The following is a 21,953-nucleotide window of genomic DNA, read 5'->3' as shown; positions in this document are numbered from 1 at the left end:
GTTATCAAAACAATGATTTGGTGCCAAATCTTAGGGTTTGTACAAATTCGAAAATATAACACTTTCTAATACAACTTTTTGTACGCCTAAATTTTGTTATCTCAATTGTTTTGACAATAGAAATGGTCAAATATGAAACCTTAACTCCGTAAAAAAAACTACTCTTATTCACCAAAATAATGACAAGTGTTCAATTTGTAGATATAAATACCTTTAATAATCACACATATGTCAAGTACAGTAACATAATGTTGTGCATAAACAGTTGTAATGCTTTCAGAAAATATGAAAAACAAACTGAGGACTGACATAGAAATATTTCATTTTAAGTATCGAAATCTGATTCATATAGCCAATATATAAAGTTAATCGATAATAAAATTACGCACATTCAGTCATTTATTTCTTAAATAATATCTTTAATATTGTCAGTTTAGCTTTTGTATTTTAAGGAGGAATTATTAACACACTAGTGTCCAATAAACACAAAGGGGCGTGACAAACGAAATGAATGATAAGCCTATAAAAACTTCCCTCTCATAAATCATTCAACTCATTCGTAAGAGTCTATTTCATTGTTCCGTTGTATTACCAATCATAAAATTCTATGTTTGCAGATGAAAATCGTGGGAACTTAACGTATGGATATTTAACACATTATGAAATATAATAGATGTACAATATTTTATAAAATTTATTATCCTTTCATTATTCGATAGAATAAATGTTTATGGCGAAGTAAGTGTGATATTGAGACATTTTAGTCTGAACATGAATGGTGCAATGTGCAGATAAATCGTAATGTGAAAAATTTAAAATGATAGATACAATAGATATATAGATTACTTCAGTGTGAAAATGTGTGTTAAATAAAATGTAAATAAAAATTATAGTTTGCGCGTAACTTTGGTTTTGCACCAGATAAAACAATTTATAAATTGAATTTCATTTATAAAGAGAAACATCTTAGTGAAAAACAAAGACAGCACATAATTAAGACAAGCGTTTTTACTTTTAATTTTAGTCTTAATGTTTTGTGTTTTTATTTATCAATTTAATTTATTTTCATATGTTTACTTTGAAGTTTTGTATGTTTTGTTGTTAACTTTTTTTTTTAAGCTCAGTAGGCCAAGTACGCTGCGAAATAACGAAGCCACCTTGCCGTATACCTGTAAAGGTGGGACGGCAGGGCGTATTGATACATATTTAAGATTGTGTATTAGTATTTTTTTACTTTAAATTGATTCAACTGTGTTCGTTATTATGAATATAATTTTGCATATGCATTTTATGAACTAGTGGATATATGCTACAAATGGAACAGTCTGGAAAAAAGATGGCAATAGTGACATCGGATTCCTATAATTTCATCTTCTTAATTTTTCATTGCATTGTAATGTTGCATCATGGATGTCTTCAATGCTGCGAGCAGCCGGATTCGCAAGGTACCTGTAAATACGAGCTTCTGAATGCTAAGCAACCTACAAAAGCCCGGATGTACAGGGTAGGTTACGAATGGCTTTAAATTCAGATGGATATTTCTTGATGAGGAATACATCAAGCAGTTTTCTTCTCTGAGCTCTCAATTAATTCCAACCTAGATAAATGATATTTAAAAAAAATTAGAATGATGTGTAAAATCAATTCCATCAACAGTTTTGAAAATGTGATAATTATGAAACGTAAAAAAATTCATTTGTAAATGATGGAACAAAATACTGTAGGTCTATATAAATTTTAAAAAATATATCCACCTCAACTATTAAAGACACTGATATAAATGCGACTAATTTTCCTAAAAAAAATGCATTAAAGATTAAAAAATTCACCAAAACATGCTTGTATTATCTAAATCTTTCTAAGTATATATATTGTACAATATTTAGTAAATTGTTGAAATTAAAAAAAATATTTAAACAGTTAAATGCACCCATAAGGTTTTCTATCTTGACTATGGTAATTTAAATCCATAATTTAATTTTCATTCACATAAATATCTCTAGACGGTAGGCCTACTTCATATTTAAAAGAAAAAACTACAGCGAGATGTAATCTTTACAAACAATAAAGTTTTATTTAAATAATAAAGAAAAATTGAAAGATTTATATCCAAAAAAATAAAACATAATTCAAAAATGAAATGCTTACTCCATTTCACACGGGATCACGACATTTAAGAAAAATCAATAAGTTAATCTCAAACGGGAACGAAAATGATTCCGGCAGATGAGACATTCATAAAAACATAAATTCCCATTATATATAACTAAAAACATGTTATGAAAACCGATGTTTTTCATTTAATTTAGGAATGAAACAAGTATTCCAAAATACTTTGTTAATCCATCGCTGATATTAAACGTCCATTACCAACTCGGTAATAACATTTCCCTGAACAAGACAAAATCCATTAGACGTAAACAAAATTTCTTGAATTCCTTTTTCTCTTTTCTTTTGAAAGAAAAGGGAATAAAAGAGGGATTCTTTCTTATAGACTTGGCTTAATGAAGTCCAGAGGGACGTTACATCTGAGACCGTTTTGTTCCATTCTAGTTTTCAAATTCACGTTTTTATTTCGGAGACCAAGCTAATTTAAGTAATTTTGATTGATAATCTTCGAAAAAAATGTTTTGTTTTCTATTCGGAATATTTTCCAATTCAGTACATTTTTTTTTTTGCTCTTTTGTATTCTTCTAATGGATACATTCAATGGAAATGAGCTGAGGACATTGTCTCTAATACAATTTCGTGAATCATTTTTGTTTTCATCTTAATACATTTTTTTGTATGTTTTGATATGTATTGAAAATATTCTTTTCCATCATTTAATTTGAATTTTCTGGTTTCTATTCTTCTCGACACTAAAAGTAAAGGAAACAATTGTTATAAATATCCAATATGTATAATGATCATGTGTAAGAATAAAAATTAATTCCAATGATTATAATTTTTTTGAGTCCTAATGGGAATCAGACATTGAAAGGAATTTTAATTTTGATTACATTATTTTAAGCGTAAGTGTGGGTATTTACTTGAAATTGATGAAATGTAATGAATGTATTTCTCTTGACATATTTTAATGTAATGTGTATTTTTTTAATGTTTGGGATTTCTCTGTTTCTATTGACTCATCAAATAATCAGTTATCCTGATAGAATGATATAAAATAAAACACTTTGTTGTATAGTAAAGTATACAGGGTATATGTCCTAATTTGACCTTTATCTCATAAACCGTTCGTCGTAGAGGTATGGTTCCGGTTTGAAGAATGTTCAAAACGCGTTAAAAAAAATCATTCGGTACCAGTTTTGAGAGTGAAAATACATGTAACAATATAAAAGAAAATCTAAATGATTATATGGACACCCTATCCTAAAAAACCTAATTAAAAAGGTGTTGCAATGCGTCTTCTGGGGCCACCAAAAAAATTTCACGTTCCTAAGTGCAATTTTCATTGAAATATTTGAATTCAAAAATGGGAAGAAAGTTGGGAAAGAACACCATAAACTAACGGACTACGCTTCTTTTCCTCATTTACGCTGTTATTTCCAAAATTTTCTACGATTTTTGAGTTCAAATATTTCAGCGATTTCAAATTTTCACTTAGAAACGTGAAACTTTTTTGTTGGCCTCAGGAGAGAAAGTGCAACAACTTTCTAATCGGATTTTTAGCACAGGGTGTTCATGTAAAAATTTCAATATTTTATTTGGTGACACACTGTGTTTTCACTCGAAACTGGTACAGGATGATTTCTGAACACATTTTGAGCTTTTTCAAAAATCGGAATCATACCTTTGGAACGGTTTATGATATAAAGGCCGCATTAGGACTTACAGAACACCCTGCATATAGATTTATGACATAAAATAATGTTTATATGCTCTGAAGCCGTGTGTTTTAGATATAAATTACCATAGTTAATGTTACAGTCAGTTAATGAATAGCTCCGAAAACCGAGTGATTAAATAATTAACATGGCTATAAATTTGAAAATCTTCATTTTCTTAAGTTTTATTTCATGCATGATAAAAGTATTATGGACTATTTAACTGTAAAAGTTTTAACTGAAGTCGGGTTTTTACATATATATAATGTATATATGTATATATATATATATGTAAAAACCCGACTTCAGTTAAAACTTTTACAGTTTTTTTTTTTAATGGAAGTAATCATAGCAAAAAAATTTTGAATTAAATTTTTGTCAAAAAAATGTAGCCAAATTGTCGTTCAAAACATAATTAAGTTAGATACAGAATACACATCAAATATCTACACTTAGACTTAGACATATGGGTGGGTGGTTCCACAGAACGTAGCACTGCGACCAGAGGTCTATTGTACCATCCCCAAAAGAAAATAGAAGTCTTTAATAGAGACCTGTAGCTGAAGCAAAGTTCAGCAGAGATCTAATAGGCATTGCCGTCTTAATGCATGGGCCCACCCGGGCACGGCCCGGGGGCCTAAAGAGGAGAGGGGCCTCACAAAAATGAGAAGTGGTTGAAATTTTCGAGAGTTTTCCAGGTAAAAGGCCTCAAAACAACACTTGGCCCGGGGGCCCATGGTGCTCTTAAGACGGCCCTGCTAATAGGAATGTCTTGAAGCTGCCATGGTTCAATCAAATGACGACCCAAGTGCTCAAACCTGTGTGCAGAGTACATTTCACATTCACCAAAAAGTGAGAAGCTGTTTCTTCCTCATATAAACACCCTCTACAGGTTGAGTCACTACTAACTCCTATGACATTAAGATGTCTTTTAAGAGTACAGTGGCCAGTAAGTAGACCAACAACAGCTCTACGAATACCATTTTTGCTGAGCTTCATCAGCTCCTTCTGCCTAAAACTATTGCAGTCACAATTTATTTTTTTTTGCCTGTCGCTGACCATCAATGTTTAGCTAATCTTGGTACTGTTTTCTCCTGAATGAGTGGAAAACAGTATTTCTGATCAATTCCCGTGAAATGCCCAAAGCTAGCTCAGGACCAATGAACGGAGTCCCGGAGCCCCTTCTAGCCAGCTTGTCAACCAATTCATTACCTGAGATACCTAAATGACCAGGTACCCAGCAAAGCTTGACTCTGTTGTTGTTAGATAAATTGTAGAGTGCAGTGTAACACTCCCATACCACATGAGAAGTGATTTCAGACTTCTGAAGAGCCATCAACGCAGCCTGACTAACAGAACATATAAAAATGCATCTTCTAGTAAAACATATATCTATGCAAATTTTACAACATATCTACACTTACTATGGTGTATAACGACGGTAGTGAAGACTGGATTTTGAATTGTTTTTTCCACGTTATCTAATGTAAAACCACGTGTTTACGCATACGTTATTCTTCTTTTAAAAAGAAATAAAAAATAGGAGATTTCGATTTTTACAGCAATCACGAAGAAACGTCAATATATGAAAAAACATATTTTAATATTAATAATTTACTATATGACTCCTATTTGCAAACTCTGATTTCGTTATCGAATCTTCGAAAAAAATATTCTCTTGATATATATTCAACATGCCCGTCTACTTGAAACTCATGCCATAATATTTGAGAAGCATTTTTTGCCTTCAAAGGAAACATAATTTAAAATTTAATTATCAAAATCTTACGATTGTAAAAAGACTATCTTACTTGTAAATGCACCCTATATAATCATTAGTAATTAGAAAATTTAATACATACCTATCGCAAGCAATATATAAATTGATGTTTGCAATCATTACTTATTTCAATTCCTGCGCTTTTGATTATATCGGATCAATCAAGTTCTAAGACATCTAAAAAAAAAAAATCCAAAGAAAGCAGCATGCGTTATAACTTAATATGTAAATGCATGTAAACATACTACATTTTTTAATTAACGTTTTTAATAATGAAAAATTCAGATAACACTCAAATCGAAATTCATTAACTTCAGATTTTTCTTTCGGAGATATTTTTAATTGAATTTCCACACTTCACATCACATTTCACGTGATCTGTAAATAATTTATTCCACTCTTGAATAAAAGAGAGGGAAAAAGTTTTATTTTTCTATTATTTTTTTTCATTATTTTCCATCCGCCGGTATAGTGATGAAGACGCTGAAGAGGGGAAATCTTTTTGTCTTAGTTCATTTCTTCCGTTAACTTTTCCTATTCTGTCATCCACAGACCAATGAAGAATCCAGTGGAGATAATGATGGCAGAAACGGGAAAAGAATAAAAGAAATATATATATAATTCTAGGATAGGGAGGGAAAAAGAAGGATGGAATAGATGGAAATTGGAGGTTTGGTTTTCTAGAGAAATATCCAGGCCGAAGAAAGATTCATTTTCTTTCACATACAGCCATAGGAAGTAATTGATGCGTTTTTTTTCGCTCTACTTTCTTGCATATCTTTAAATGTTCCTCTTACTGTTCCATATTTAAAATTTCCCATATCTTGAAGGGGGAATTTTTAAAATATATATTCATCTAGCTGAAGTTGAATTCATTGTTTGTAGACACGAAATGAAATTCATATTTCTTGGGAAAAAAAACTGTGTATTTCTTTTACTATACGTTGCTGAAAGAAAACTTTTTTGGCGGAGAAAATAAAAGAAAGAAAAGTTAAGAGGAAATAAAATTTTGTACATATACCTTCTCTTTTACTATATAGGGTTTCTTCTCTCTTATTGTTTCTCAATAGTTAATTCCTACACCATTAATCTTAGAGGTAACTTCCAATCCCAAAAAAATTTCTCCAATGTTGTCACTTGATCGTAGATGCGAATTTAGTAATAATTAAGTTTCTAAAAGATATAAAATTCATAAATACACACAGTGAATCCCGCTTATTCATGAATACAGTGGATTCCCCCAGCCCCCTTCCCACTTAGAATGTTTTCTCACATAGTACGACTCATTTTCATATCCTCAACTCTTACTCATTGAGATTTCTCTTTCACGGCGTTTTCCCGCATACAAATCGTCATTCAGTGATACGAGAAAAAGGAAAAATTACGACCACGGAGCGAATTAAAGTGAAATCAACTTTTTGACTGAATATGAAGGTGATACACTAAATTATTTAAGCGACTAATATTTTTTAGAAACTTAATCATCAGAAGTAGGCTACCCTAACAACTCTATGTCACTTGATAAAATAAAATACAAATACAACAGGTAAGTTACCCAACGTGAGGTGGGGGAAAAAGATAGGCTATCCATAAAAAATGTGAATGTAACTAAAATATAGCAACCCAATATAAAAGCATAGAAATAGCAAGGAATTTTGGCTGTTATGTATGTTTTTATATAAACCCCTTTCCAGAATGATGCTTTTCTAGATGCGGAACATTCCTAAAATTCATGAAATCCAATATGTTTCCTAACTTCAACTTCATTCGTAAAAGCGAGGGATTTTTTTTTGTTTCACATGTCACTGTATGAAAATTGTTTTACTAAATTTTTACGATAAATTTTCCAAAAATGTGTTCTTTTTTTCAGTCAAACGAGCAGTAAGATGATGTGCGGCATCATTTGAAATATGTTTCGTAATTGGAAGTTACCTTCAAGACCAGTGTATCCCAAACTGTGGGGCAGAAGAAATTAACTCCAAAAAGAGCTCCACGTGTCAACCAAAACTAATGGTTTTAGTCCAAGTTTGTAAATAAGACTTTGTTTATATGACTTTAAAAGATTTGTATTTTCAGTTATTTTGAAGTGTGATTTTCTTGCTTTTTAAATAGTTCTAAAAACTAAAATGTGAAAAATTTTGGAAAAAATAATCTTTACTGTTTTTTATGGTTTTATAACTTTATTTATTCCTGATATATAGATATTTTATAAAATACGTGAGTAAAATATTTGAGTCCTAGTATATAAATATAATTTTTTGCGATTTTTTCCCAATTTGTGCAAATGACTATGATCAATTTAAAAAGAAGAATCGCAAATATATTAGTAGATTACTAGAAATTTAGTTAATTTTATTTTAAAATTAATCCAGTTGATTAATCCGATTTAAATCAATCTCTTGAGTAGGCCTATACAAAAATAGTTTAGATTTGTTTAAAAATACTTAAATCCTATTGTAGCTAGATAGAAATCATCAGTATCGCACTGAAATAAAAAAAAAATTCTTTCAAAATAAAATATCTAAAGAAACTCAAACCTCATATAAATGCCATATTTTCTGTTCTTGATTGGAATTTTCTAGAATTTGTGATCCGTAACAATCACAAAGTAAACTCTGAAATAATTTAAAAATAATACTTTTATGTAGTTTTCATGCTGCTGTTGGCGTGTATTCTGAATTGGCGTTGTTAGTACCACCACGAAATGAATTTATGAGTGTTTATTCGCAGAATAAAATTCTAATTGATTATATAATTGATGGATAAAATTCAGTAAGTTCTTGCACAACACTTTTGTGTAATACAAAGAAAGTACCATCACCACACCAAACTTAAACACATTTAAAGGGTGGAAAGAATAGCGCAAAATACCGATATATTATTAGAAACCTTCGAAAGAATAAACTCTGGGAGAAATTTAAAAATATTTTGAGGCGATTTTGAGTGAAATATAAGAAATATCGTTGTAGCAGAGTTTCAAAATATCCAAAAAAAATGTCGTTATAGAGGGATTTATCGTTGTATTGAGAAGAATTTTACATTAGGCCAGTGGTTCTCAACCTGAAGCCATATGCCCTTCCCTTGTGGTCCTGGGATATTCTAAGGGGCCACAGGTTAAAATCAGATGAAAGGGAATTAACGAGAAGTGGTGAAAATGGCCAGAGAGAGAGCTGTGGAGAAAGCGAAATACTGTTTATCATAGATAAAGTAAAGAATAAATTATTTATTCTATGTATATGTAAGAAATGAAGCTTTCCAATGAAATGTTGGTAGAAAAAGAATGTAATTACTTTCAGAATCCAGTAGAGCTGTCCATAAAACCAAGATCATCTCAACCCATCGACCCCTGCGGGCGTGACCCAAGACCTCTTATCCAAAGAAGTCCTATACGATGAGATCTGGTACTGTGATTTTCAAATGTAAGTATGTAAATATGTCTGTTACTTCCAGCTAAGTATGGCCCCAAAACATCACTTTGCCCAGAGACCCATGATGTTGAGATGGTCATGCATATAACCCCTACGAGAAGGAAAAGAAGTTTACTGAACTCTAGCCTAGAGTAATGTGCCGGTATATCCGTTGGATTGTTCGCTGTATTTCAGACCCATATAATTCGGCTCTTAGGACGGATGATCGCCCACCTTCTAGATCACAGTTTCTCAAACATTTTGTTTCATCGCTCCCTTCATCAGCAATTTTGTTCCTCTCATCGCCCCCAGACTCAAGTGAACCCATAGGATCTTATGTTAAGTCCGTAGCTTCTATTGCCCTTTGGACCATTCCATCGCCCACCAGGAAGTGATATTAGCCACTTTGGAAACACTGTTCTAGATGTTCACTGTTCCATGCTTGGCACAGGAGATTAATCTTGTATATAAAATTTTTGTTCATTATGAATTTATTTTTCGTTAAATTCAATTCCATAAGCAGAAAGGGTCCCATTCTTGGATGAGGATAAGGGCCCGTGGATAAGACAGGGGGCCACGAGAAAGAAATATGGTCCCAAGAGAGCCTCGGACTGAAAAGGTTGAGAAACACCCCATTACACTAAGGACAATACCAAACAAGATTCGAAAAAATATCGTTGTAGAGGGATTTATCGTTATATCGAGTCAGTCTATCGTTGTAGTGAGGTATCATTGTAATTTAACACTTTATATCATAACTTATCTACATTTTTTCAGTATATAGATAATATAAATGTTTTTAGAAAAGTAAGAATTCTATGAAACTATTAAAACAAAATCAAGGGAAGAGAGAGAGAAAGAATGTTGGAACTTTTCTAAACAAAAAAAAAATGAATAAAAATTTGGGGAGAAAGGAAGTAAAAAAAATAAATAAATTTAAGGGTATTCGCTTTCGTATCTCTTGTAAGCGACACCTTTCGATACATCGAAGTTGCACGAAGGAATTTGTTGTAATTTTTTTTATCTTTGTTATTCCTTTTTGAAAACCGGGTAAAAAAAAAAAACACACAGTAACATAAAAAAGAATAAAATATTCGGAATAAAAATGAATCGAATAAAAAATTGACCGTAACTCAAACCGGGTCTAATCCATCAGTAGCGAAATACCGATACATAATTCGATTTCTCTGCCTCCGAAATTCCTCCGCCAAACCTCTTCCACCTCGTACTTCGAGGAGTTCTCTTTTTGGTTAGATTAGAGGCGAAAGGGAAAAAGTCATATGCATATTGGCCTTTAGCTGAGTGATCGCTGCTTGTATTGGAAATAATACCTGAAACCGGCGCAAGTTTTTCTATTTTTTTATTTTTTTTTTTTTTATATTTCACCGAAAGAAAGAGTTACCACTTTTTGGCGATGAAACGACCATTTTTATTTCCGGAATCATTTTGGAATTTTTGTACGGAATTTCTGGAATTTTTGGGGAAAAAATTCAAGAAATATATTTATTTACATAATTCACCCATTGCTAAAAAAAAGTATTCAATAAAATTTAATTGACAACTGAATGCATGATGTTTTTTTCTTGTTCGAGCTGATAACACTGCAGCAAAAAAAAAAAAAAAAAATTCATGTTCTTAAAGGAAATTTTAATGGTTTTACGGTATGTTGAATTTTTTGATTCCAAATCTGGGATTGGTTTTGTTAAATTGGCTCTATTTTTTGAGATAAACTGAAATTAAATATCAATGGATTGATACATAAGCAACATACAAATCAAATTGTTGAGATTGCATTACTATCTCAAAAACTAGAGCCAATTCGGCAAAAGCCATGTCAGATTCTGAATTAGATCCCCAAAATGATTCTAAAATCACTGAAATGTCTTTACTAGTGATTTACTGTATTTATTTATAACGCACAGTTTCAATGTGATTTGTATGCTGCTCTTATGGTATTACCATTGAAATGTAATTTTTACTTTATCACAAAAACTAGAGTCAATCTAGTTTTTGTGATAAATGACAAAACTAATGCCAAATTCGAAATTGGCGCCGCAAAATCATCCTAAAATCACTAAAATGTCTGAGAACAAAATCAATGTTGAGCAGTGTAATTTTTTTCATATTTACTAACACGTATAGAAAGGAAGCCAGAAAAATCATTTAAAAATTTATTTCGAATTGTACTGCTTATACGGGGTCTTGAAGAGGACGTACAGAGCCTCAAAAATCACATATAAAATAAATGTATTGAATTAATATTTTCCGATATAAATATAACTACCTTTTTTTTGTGATTAATACTATAGTATAGTGAGAAAAAAATTCGGGTTGCAAACTTCAAGATAAAAAAATGCAAACAAAGCATTTTAAGGAATTAGCAAAATAACGGCTATACGTGTTATGCAATAATTATAGGGTGGCTGTCGTTAATTGGGACAACTACCAACAAATTAAAAATATAAAATCGAAAGAATGTGACTTCACCTTATGTGCAAAGGTGATTTTTGTTTTCTTCAAACTGGCGGCTGTAATAAACGTTCAAAGGACCCTTTGCACATGTGCAAAAAGCTATGCATTTAAATCAGTTTTATTCAGACAAAATGCAGATACATTTATTAATTTCTATGTTTCATAAACCATGTTAGTTTATTTGAATTTTTCAATTACATTCTCAACAATTCGACCGTCATTTAAAAAATATCTCGCCTTCTCAAAAGCCTTTTATTTTAGCCAGATATTTTGTAAAGCTGAGTTTTCAATGGATTTTCACTTTTACACATCGATGTTTAATAAAAGTAATGAAAGAATTTTCGTGTTTAATGTGTGAAATTTGATAAGTTTATAAATTTGATAAGTTTATAAGTTTGATAAGTCAGTTTTCTTTTTCAATTTCTCCTTTGAAAAAACCAAACTTTGAATCCAGAACAAAACCATGGGTCTTTAAAAAATATTGGTCTTTTATCCATCAAATTATGGTATAAATACAATTATCTAGAATGGTTGCTGTTGGTAATATGTACTGAAACTCATAGTGAGAGTTAAAAAAATTTCATTTAATCATCTCAGCGGCGCATTAACGAGATATCACGCCTCCTTTCAGCCTCTTTTGAGAAGCCCAAATATACTGTGAAGCCGATTTGCCAATAGTACACGTTTTCCTATTCCCCTTACTTTGCACCTACGGGAAATTGGAAGAAAACCAACTTCATAACAAAAAAGTTTTTAATAGGGGGGTGGGGGCCATACCTTCAAGGGTGGGGCTGGCAGGGCCCCACCCTGGAGCCCGGGACGATTCTCATCATTTTTTTGTTTTTTTCCCACTATAAAATAACTATAAAGGGCCCACGAAAAGTCTGGTTTATGGGGCCCGCCACAGACCCTAGCCTAGGGGCCCCGCTCTAGGATGATGGGTAGGGGGTTAATGATTTCCGTGATGTCATTTAAGGGTTAAGTCAGTTTTTCTGTGCTCAATGCTGGATTTTTATTTTCAAATATCAACGTGGAAAAATTATGATAAAAATCAATCCCTTGGTATTTTCTAGAAGCTACTGATAAATTTTTTATGCGTACCGCTTGTGTAAAACCTTGTGCAAACCTAGGTAAATATAAATGACGTTGAGGATATTGAAGTTCAAGTGGTGATACCAAAGGTTTGATAGACGTGTCAATGTATTTTCTCTAGCTTTATTAAAGCTTGATTTAATTTACAATTTTATTTTTAGCGTTTGTATTTAAGAGTTTGAGATTTTGAAATAATGTGTGAAATTTATCTTGTGAATCAGTCAAAACGAATCAATAAAATAACTTTTCAATGCATGTAAAAAATTCGAGCGTGAAAATATTTGGCGAAAGTTTGCTTTTTAAATATCGCCTAACTTTCATTCGGATCTTGCAACCTCTCTAGGAGAGGGCTTTTTCCTTTATTATTATTTCTCCCTACCAAATTTTTTTTTTTGTGCTGCTGCTGTACTTTTCTCCTCGGCCCATGGAACATGGTTTTCTAGGGCGGATGGGAAGAATGGTAAGGGAAGAAGGAGGCCCGATATTACTGGGCGCTGTTTCCTAATAACAAACAGGGCCAAGCGAAGAAGGAAATTCAAAAAGTGATTGATAGTAGTCGACGGTCACAATATGTATTTATCGGGAGGAATCAATAAAAAAGTCCCGGAAACTCAGGAAACTGTTCCTGGCTCTTCCAGAATCAAATTTTATCGACTTGTGACGCAGACACGCCGGGGAGATACTTTTCTGAAAAGAATCGAAAAAATACCTTCCCCCTCGGATATTTATTAAATTTTTTTTTTTTAAATATCAAACTAGATATAGAAAGGAATACTAGCCAACTTGTTCTTTTGACGAATGTTTCGTTCGGGAATTTACTCAGTTATTTATCGAATATTTCTCCCACTCCTAGTGTTTCATTTTTTTTTGTCTTGTTCCTCTCAATATCTCATTCGTTCTTTCATTGGAAATGCACCAGGTGCCTTGCGATTGTACCTCTTGTAATTTAGAGTATTGCTTTTTTAGGATGAGTTTGATTAAAATTTGCTTATAAGCAGCCGCTAAAAACATTCATAAAAAATAGTAGCAATAGGCCCTATTCTATTTTTTTCATATAAATGAGTTATGTGAGAAATGATAATAATATGATAATCAAAGTTATCTGGCGCAGTGAGATAACTTTGATACTTATTTACTAAAATTAAAACGTTTTCATACATCAAGGATTCGAAAATCGTGTTTGATTCAGATTAAGTATTGTTTATTTTACACTAAAAATACCCTGTGTGATACAATTTTGATTTTGAATAAATTATTTAACTTTATAACGCAATAAGCTGGAATTTACAAATATTTATTCTATAATTTCGCTTTTATTCGGCAATTTCAATTTTTGTTATAAAATTTTTCAACGTGATTATGTTGAAATTTACAACTGATTTAAATTTCTCACTGGAAATTAATTTTAAAAAAATAGTTTCAAGATTTATTTCAATAACTTGATTCTAAACAATCAGTTGCTAAATAGTAAACTGACACCTATACTATTGCTAAATAGTAAGTCACCTACTGCTAAAAGGCCTATATACTTATATAATTATTTTCCTATCTTATTCTAATTATCACAATTCAGCTATTTATGTTGATTTGAATTATTATCAAATTACTACAAAAAATATTACAAATAATGTACCTTAAAAATTAAAAAAAGAAACTTAATATCACTATTAATCGAATCTCTGCTATTGAAATTTAAGGGGTGTCGCGACCCGTGAAGTCAAAATTTTCAAAAATAACTTCAAAAAATATTTCATTCAATTGCAAAGGAAATACTTAAAATTTCTTGTCAATCGGTTAATTTTTGTTCATTCATAATAAAAGAAAGAAATAATGAAATGTAGTGTAAATGTATGCAAGAAAATACATTGCACGCGATTTTCTCAGACTAGTTGTTGAGCCCAAAATTCTTAAATTTTGCAAAACTGTCCCAAAAATTCTTAAATTTTGCAGAAATGTTTATCTGACATATTTTATTAAAATAGACCTCTCGAACTTGGATATCTGACTATTCGTTAGAATTTCATAAGTTCTTAAAGTTTGAAAAAATATATAAATTTCAAAAACCTAAATTTAACATTCTTTTAAAAATACTTCCCATTAGTCAATTGTTGAATCAGAGGTCCATTTTACTAACACATGTCGAATAAACCTTTCAGCAAACTTCTGTACCCCTTAATGAGTATAAAAATATAAGACTTGCATCTACTATATGCATCTATCTACTCTATATATGATTTTCCAGTTTTTGAATGCGGAAATGAACTTCTGTAATCGAATTTATGTAAAAACAGGTTATGTGAATGATGACGTCAATTTACATACTGTAGCCTATATGGAAGTTGTCCTGACAATAATTAATGGATAGAATTTCATTATTCTGTAATTAATGTGGCAGGAGATTCGTAGCATTGTCTATTGATATTTGAGTTATGAATTTATGAATTTTCCTTCATCCAACAGCGAGAACATCATTCAAATCATTATGCTGTATTCACCTGTCTATGGATGAATTGACAGAATATCATTTTATATTATGTGAGATTTACTTTTCTTTGACGAATAAGTTTCAGATGTATGAAACAAATGTTTCGGAAATGCAATGAAAAAAATTAATGTTATAAAAATAATTCAGATGCTAGAACAATGAAATGAAAATATGATGTTTTATATATATTAGAAGATGTTTGGTTGCATTGTAAACTAGGCAAATCGGAAACTATTTCTCACTAGCTGCGAATATTGATTGAATTTTCTGAAAATTGTTATCTAATTGATTAATTAAGCATGAAGCCATCTAATAGCTCTTTGAAGAAAATGTTTCTATGGAGAATTTTCGGTAAGTTGTGTTTTGGAAATTTTTCTTTAAAAGATCCTAGCGTTATATGTAGGCCAATATTAAAACCCTAACATATAGGCTGCTGTATATTGAGCCTAAATCTTCATCGAAATATAAACATTTTATGAACTTTATTTTTCCTTATATTGATATCCAATGAGAGACTTTTCCTTTTTTTAAACCTTATTTTTCATGTTTGAAATTTGAAATATTTTCAAGTTTAATAAACTAAAAAGTAGGAGTTGCTAATTTTCTTCGCCATTGTGATAAAATGTGTTGAAATCTCAATTTTCTCTCGTCCACTTGATTTATATTTTAGAATCGGCTTAAAATATAGGCTAAAAAAAGCTGATAAAGTCACATTCATTTTCATTAAATTTAAAAAAAAAAACTATATGAAATATACTCCATCAAATATCAAGAAAATCAACGTCTATTCATTCATTTGCTTTATTCATAATCCATTATAGAAAATTTGCTTCTATGTATAAATACAGAAAGATGTATGTGTGTCTACTAAAATACATTCATTTTTCAATAATACGCAAAGTTACTAATAGGGCAACAATGACTCATCACAAGAACAAACTTTGCTGTGAATTTTTATTATTTCTTATTTTTATAAGCAGTCTGTTATTGGAACTCATAACAATCAATCAATAACGTCTGAGAAACTTACCGATTATATTAATTTTTCCATTGATAAAGCGACCGGGAATAATTTATTGAAAGGCATACCTTACTTACAATCATATTGTTTTCGCCATGGCCCTCTACAAGACTAAAATGACGGGGCTGAAGCCCAAGAGAACTAGGGATGAAAATTTCGTAATTTATTGGCATTATACATTTATTATCAAATTAATTAGCTGTGAGTGAAGATTCACCAAACATCCTGGTCTAAGAACTTTCTCTAAAACTCAAATTTTAATTTGCAGTTGAATATTTAGTTTTAAAATATCTTTTTGAATGAAATGGTATAATAATCGCGCCTCGAATTAAGCAATGTTAATAAATGGCCGTTAAAGATAATTATTTATTTATAACGACATGTGATTTGCTCGTGTTTTTTTCCCATAGGCCTTGAAAGGGGATTATAATTCATTCTCTCCTCCCATTTGTATGTCAATCACTTGTCAAGATCCCCACCCTCTACGTCACAGCCAATGGGAAAAAGTAAAAGTTCCACTTGTAACATCTGGCCCCTTGCATAGAATTTAGGACGCAAATAAAATGCTAAAATCTCCACTTTTAATTACTTAACAAAAAAAATATCAACCAATTAGTTGTATAGACGAAAATAATTTAATTAAACACTTATTGGAATTATACAATTCAATGTGTTTGACGTAGATTGAAATGTTTGATATTGTATCTATAACATTCCCATTTAGTTATACTGAAACGTCTTAAATCAAACTAGGGTTAGAATATCGAACAGATTATTTAATCAGTCAACAATTTTCTGTTGCGAAATGAAAATGAGAAATTACCAATTTTTCTCTGTTTTTGTTTTAAAATTAAGATTTGACCTTTTACCGGACGAATTAAGATTTGGATTGATTTTATTAATTTTTTTCCTATTTCCCTTCTTATCCCTTTCAAAGATATCAAATAAAAAAATTCATGAATTTTTTTTCTATAGTAAGGCCTATGTTTTCTGGACTTGTGCATGCCATAGAAAAAACATTGAAATTGAAAATACAAAAAATTAAATTTTGTTCTTTCTTGCAAATGGGTGATTAAAAAAAATAAATTTATGGCATAAGTGATCAGAAATGAATGAAATTGGCTTTTTAAGTTAAAGCTTGGAATCTCACCACAAAAAAAGCAAGTATGTTAAATGATGTTCTCGACTGAGAACATTGGCCGTTAAAGTGTTAATTATAAATAAACGTCTTAAATCAAACTGTAGTTAGTTATAAATATTTTAGTAAAATATCGAATAGATTATTATCAGCAATTTTCTATTCCAAAATGCCAAAGACCAATATTAATCTACTCTATTTTTGTATTAAAATTAAGATTTAATAACAGTAACGAAAGAGTTTGGAATATGTTTTTCAAGATTATATTTAAGCTTTCTAATCTGAATGCCCTCGTGATATGTAATGAAACCAAAAAAGATGATATATTGACACACATTTAAAATTTTCGATTATTTTATACTTTCATAATTAGTCTAAATAAATTAAAACAGTATAAAAAATTATATCTGAATCGGTCGATGAAAAGTCAACGTATTATAGAATAAAATTGAATGTTTCCCCTCATTGGCATTGATTAAAATTAGTATTTTCTTGTTTTTTCTTACGCATAAACAACTGAAAATCGATACAACATTTAATCAAATATAGGACTATATATAATTGCTGTTAAAAATCTATTAGTCATATTGTAACCGTTTGATAGCAAGAATATTGAATAGCGTTCAATAAGCCTACAATAATCAATGTTTCATGAGTCACCATTTTTAATATTGATAACGATAATTATGTACAGCTAATTAATTAATTATTTTATAGCTAAAATCGTGTTTTGGGTATCACCTTCGGAATTAGAAAAAAAAAATACATGATGGACTTTTAATTAAGATAAAGCGAATTCCTTACATACCATTCTTAAGAAATACATCGGAAATACAAAATTAAATATTTTTAACACACTTATTACACGTGTACAATGAGTGTTATTGTTCAGAAATTGAAAAAGTAATTGGCAAATTGATAGCCAAATACTATTAAAAATAGGAAGTTCATAATACATTTTAATAATCTGATTGAGTAGGCTTACTATCATTTTCAGTTTTCAGTCTTTAATGTTTTCTAAATTTTTCCCTTTTTAAAATATTTTATAGACTTATACGTTAAATCAATCACACGAAATGTTCCGAAAATTCTTATTTACGCGTTAATTAATATTTTGATGACAATGTTATTGCCTTAAAAAAATTAGAACTCAGTCACTTATTATGAATCATAATTGAGTTCAGTAATATTTACTTGTATTTAAGGATAAGAATAATAACCCAAATAATAGTTATATAACCGATGTTTCATGAACCGCCATTTTTAATATTAAAGATAATTATAGCTAAAATCATGTTCAGGGCATTATCGTGTAAATTAAAAGAATACGTCACGGATTTATTATTAAAATAAAGCGAATTCCTTACTTACCATCCTTAATAAATACGTAGAAGACATCAAAGTGAGCAGCTCAATATTCTTTATCGGATTTAATAGACGTATGCAACGAACATCATCGTCCACAAATTTCAAAATGGCGTATACGGCTTTTATGGAAAATGAAACGCCAAAGTATGAAGAGGAGAGAGAGAGAGAGAGAGAGCTCTATAATTATATATTGGCGTAGCTTTCATAAAAGGTCAAAGCATTGCCGAAACGAACGCTCTTCTCTTATACTCTCTACACATGCATCACATTCTCTCCTAAGCCTACTTTTCAATCAATGATGTGATGCGTTAGGGTTCGGTTGCATTCGGTGGAATAAAACGCGTCTCGTCAACACAGGCATGTCAAAGGTGTTCTAATAGACGTTACTGGCTAAAATGTATCTGAAAAGTATAAAAATTAAGAGTATAAAATGTATTTTACTTACGATTTTTGTGCGGTGTCGTCAGAGAAAGAGAGAGAGCCGTGGCCGTCGTGTTTGGTGGGGCGCTATTTTGGGACAGGAAAGAACAGAGCAATCGTTACGGGAGTGAGAGAGAGTGAGAGAAAAGCGCGGGAGCCAACCAGTTACAGCGGGGAGAAGCTATAATCGGATTTAAAGCAAGAGGGAGAAGAGAGAGACGCTTCTATCTTTTTCTTTTTTTTCACTGATGAGATAGGGATTGTGTAGAAATTACCAGAACAAATTCATGTGTACAGTAGAACCTCTCGATAACGGACACCCATGGGACCACAAGTTCTGTCCGCTAACGGGGAGTGTTCGTTAATGGGAGGTACGGTACACAGTTGAACCTCGTTTATACGACTTCCACATTTACACGACGTTTGACTTCCGTCGCAATTGGTTTCTAATGTTAAAATACAAATACAACGCCACAACAGGCAAAATTCCCAACGAGGTAGCTGAGAAAAAGATGCCCATAACAAATATGGATGTAAAAATACAGCAACCCAATTAAAAACAAAATCACAAAAATTATGAACAATACATACACATGTTACAATGCCCATAAAGAATATTATGGTTGTCTTATTCTAAGTATGGATAATAGCCTAAAATGTCCTATCTGTATATATAAAACTTGCTGTAATACACACGGCGCTGCCTGGGTTTTCTTCAATTACTGGGATGATTGAAGAAGTGATAAAACATTGTAAAGGCATAGTCCTATGCATGTCTGATATGCATTGCTAGAGAATCACGGTAACCAAAGTAAACATTCCGAAAGTGATTGTTGAGGCCCGGGAACCATTGTCGCCCGACAGTTTTTCCGCCCATTTCGGATATTTTTTCAGCTCCAATGAACTTTTAAAGTAGTCTATCGTTCAATCCGGGTCTTGCTTGGTATATATGCAAAATTTGGTGACGATCGGTCTAAAATTGTAGATTTGTATAGAGAACATACACACACACACACAGAGACAGACAGAAAATCAATTTTATATATATGGATTGATTTTCTGTGTGTGTGTGTTATCTATAAATCTACAATTTTTTAGACCGATTGTCGCCAAATTTTGTATGTATACGAAACAGAACCCTGATTGAATGATAGGCTACTTTAAAAGTTCATCAGAGTTGGGCATAAAAATTGTCGCGCAACATTGTTTCCTGGGCCTCAACAATCACTTTCGGAATGTTTACTTAGGTTACCATGGTTCCCTAGCAATGCGTTTCAGACATGCACATGCCTTTACATTGGTTTATCACTTCTTTAATACTGCCAGTACATGTATAATAGTTTATTCCTTTATAATGGTTTTGTCACTTTTTCAGTACTACTCCCAGTAATTGAAGAAAACCCGGACAGCACCGGGTGTCATAGCTAGTATATTGTATATTACTTAATAATTTATAACATTTTTATACTGCAAAAGTGAACACCGGTGCAGTGGTTATGCATAATCACCAACTGTCTAGATATAAAGAGAGTTTTATTAAGTTTCACTACATTTATCACTTTTACCTGTGATTACGCATAATTCCCAAATAAAATGGAAAGTTTCATAAATATGGAAAAATTTATAACCTTTCTTCTCTTCATTAAAACAATTAATTATTTTCACCCATAATACGTATCAACCTATCAACATGTGAAAGAAAAACCAACATTACCATTTGGAATCCACCATCCTGGACCAGAGATATGTTTAGTTAATGATGTAATTAGTTAACGGATCATCATATTTACCAATAGGAACTTGGAATTATACATAATCATTGTTGAATATGATAAATTCTCGATTTATGAACAAAAATTATTAAATTATTTGAAAAAAAATTGAGTTCCCCAGATTTTACTGTATGCTATTGACAGTGTCCACTAACGGGAGTGAAATACATTAAAGCCGTATTCAATGGGGCAGGGAATCAGAAAAGTGTCCGTTAACGGGGAGCGTACGTTAGGGGAGGTTCCACTGTACCGTACAGAGAAACCTCGATACAACGATATTCTTCGGATCAAGAAAAAATATCGTTGTATCGAGAGGCAACATTATCAGTGCTGCCAACTCGTCGTCGTTTTTTGAGTGTAGTTGAAATTTTGCATGTTCAGAGATTCTAAAACAGCATCAAATTGAATAAATTGGAAATAAACTTCATGGTAACAACTATTAAACATCGCTAAGCAAGATTTTATAAATTTAAATATAAAATTAAAATGAAAGGAAACTGTATATTATACTCTTAAATAACCTAAAAATCCATTTTAATTAATTAAATCGCTATGTTGATGTATTGTTTCAATTAAAATATATTAGCAGCATTGATTTACATCCGTGTTTGCAAAAAGAAAAAGTACTCAATGTTTTTATGGAGCTGAACCATTCTAGGTTGTTTATAGTTTTTTTATGTATTGCCTAAACTGTAAGCATTACAGTATCTCATTTGTTTGTTATGGACTTAAATTAGGAATATTGATAAATATAACAAAACAGCAAATTTGTGTGGGTGTTACTTATGGGTTCTTTTGAACCGCAGTTTTTGTTAATGTAACAAGCGTTGCCACTTATACAGATAGGCCCTACACCTCTCTTCCAGAAAGATTTTAAGCCATTCCATGTAAAACGAATGATTAAGCTAAGGGAGAAAATGCTAAAAATGCCTTACACTTAACCCTTACAGCGACAATCCCGAAATATCCCGTCTAACCTGAACGCTTTATCCAGAATCCAGAAATATCCGGCAATCCAGAGATATCTCGGGTTCTTGAAACACTCTTATTTCGGCAACCCCGAGGCCGAACTTACAGTTGCAAGTTTTTTTCTCCTGATGAGAAGTTTTCCACTCCCCCCCCCCCTGTCCTGTTAATCGACTATCAGTGGGCTGAATCAACTTTTGTTCAA

General features: G+C 31.4%; 1 long non-coding RNA gene across 1 annotated transcript; it reads right to left on the bottom strand.

The window, feature by feature from the left end:
* Window positions 1–286: 286 nt before the first annotated feature.
* Window positions 287–20,206, bottom strand: LOC149073492 (uncharacterized). The gene is made up of 3 exons (XR_016194442.1): window positions 18,594–20,206; window positions 5,690–5,784; window positions 287–1,597 (listed from the first exon to the last, which is right to left on the bottom strand). It is a non-coding gene; the product is annotated as an uncharacterized LOC149073492 (long non-coding RNA).
* Window positions 20,207–21,953: the final 1,747 nt, after the last annotated feature.

Source organism: Pholcus phalangioides, unplaced genomic scaffold, assembly GCF_987345545.1.
Source record: "Pholcus phalangioides strain wild (caught in Gottingen) unplaced genomic scaffold, Ppha-v1.0 ptg000017l_1, whole genome shotgun sequence".
NCBI lineage: Eukaryota > Metazoa > Arthropoda > Arachnida > Araneae > Pholcidae > Pholcus > Pholcus phalangioides.
The sequence above is the reverse complement of the archived record's forward strand: the minus strand, read 5'-3'. Positions and strand labels throughout refer to the sequence as shown.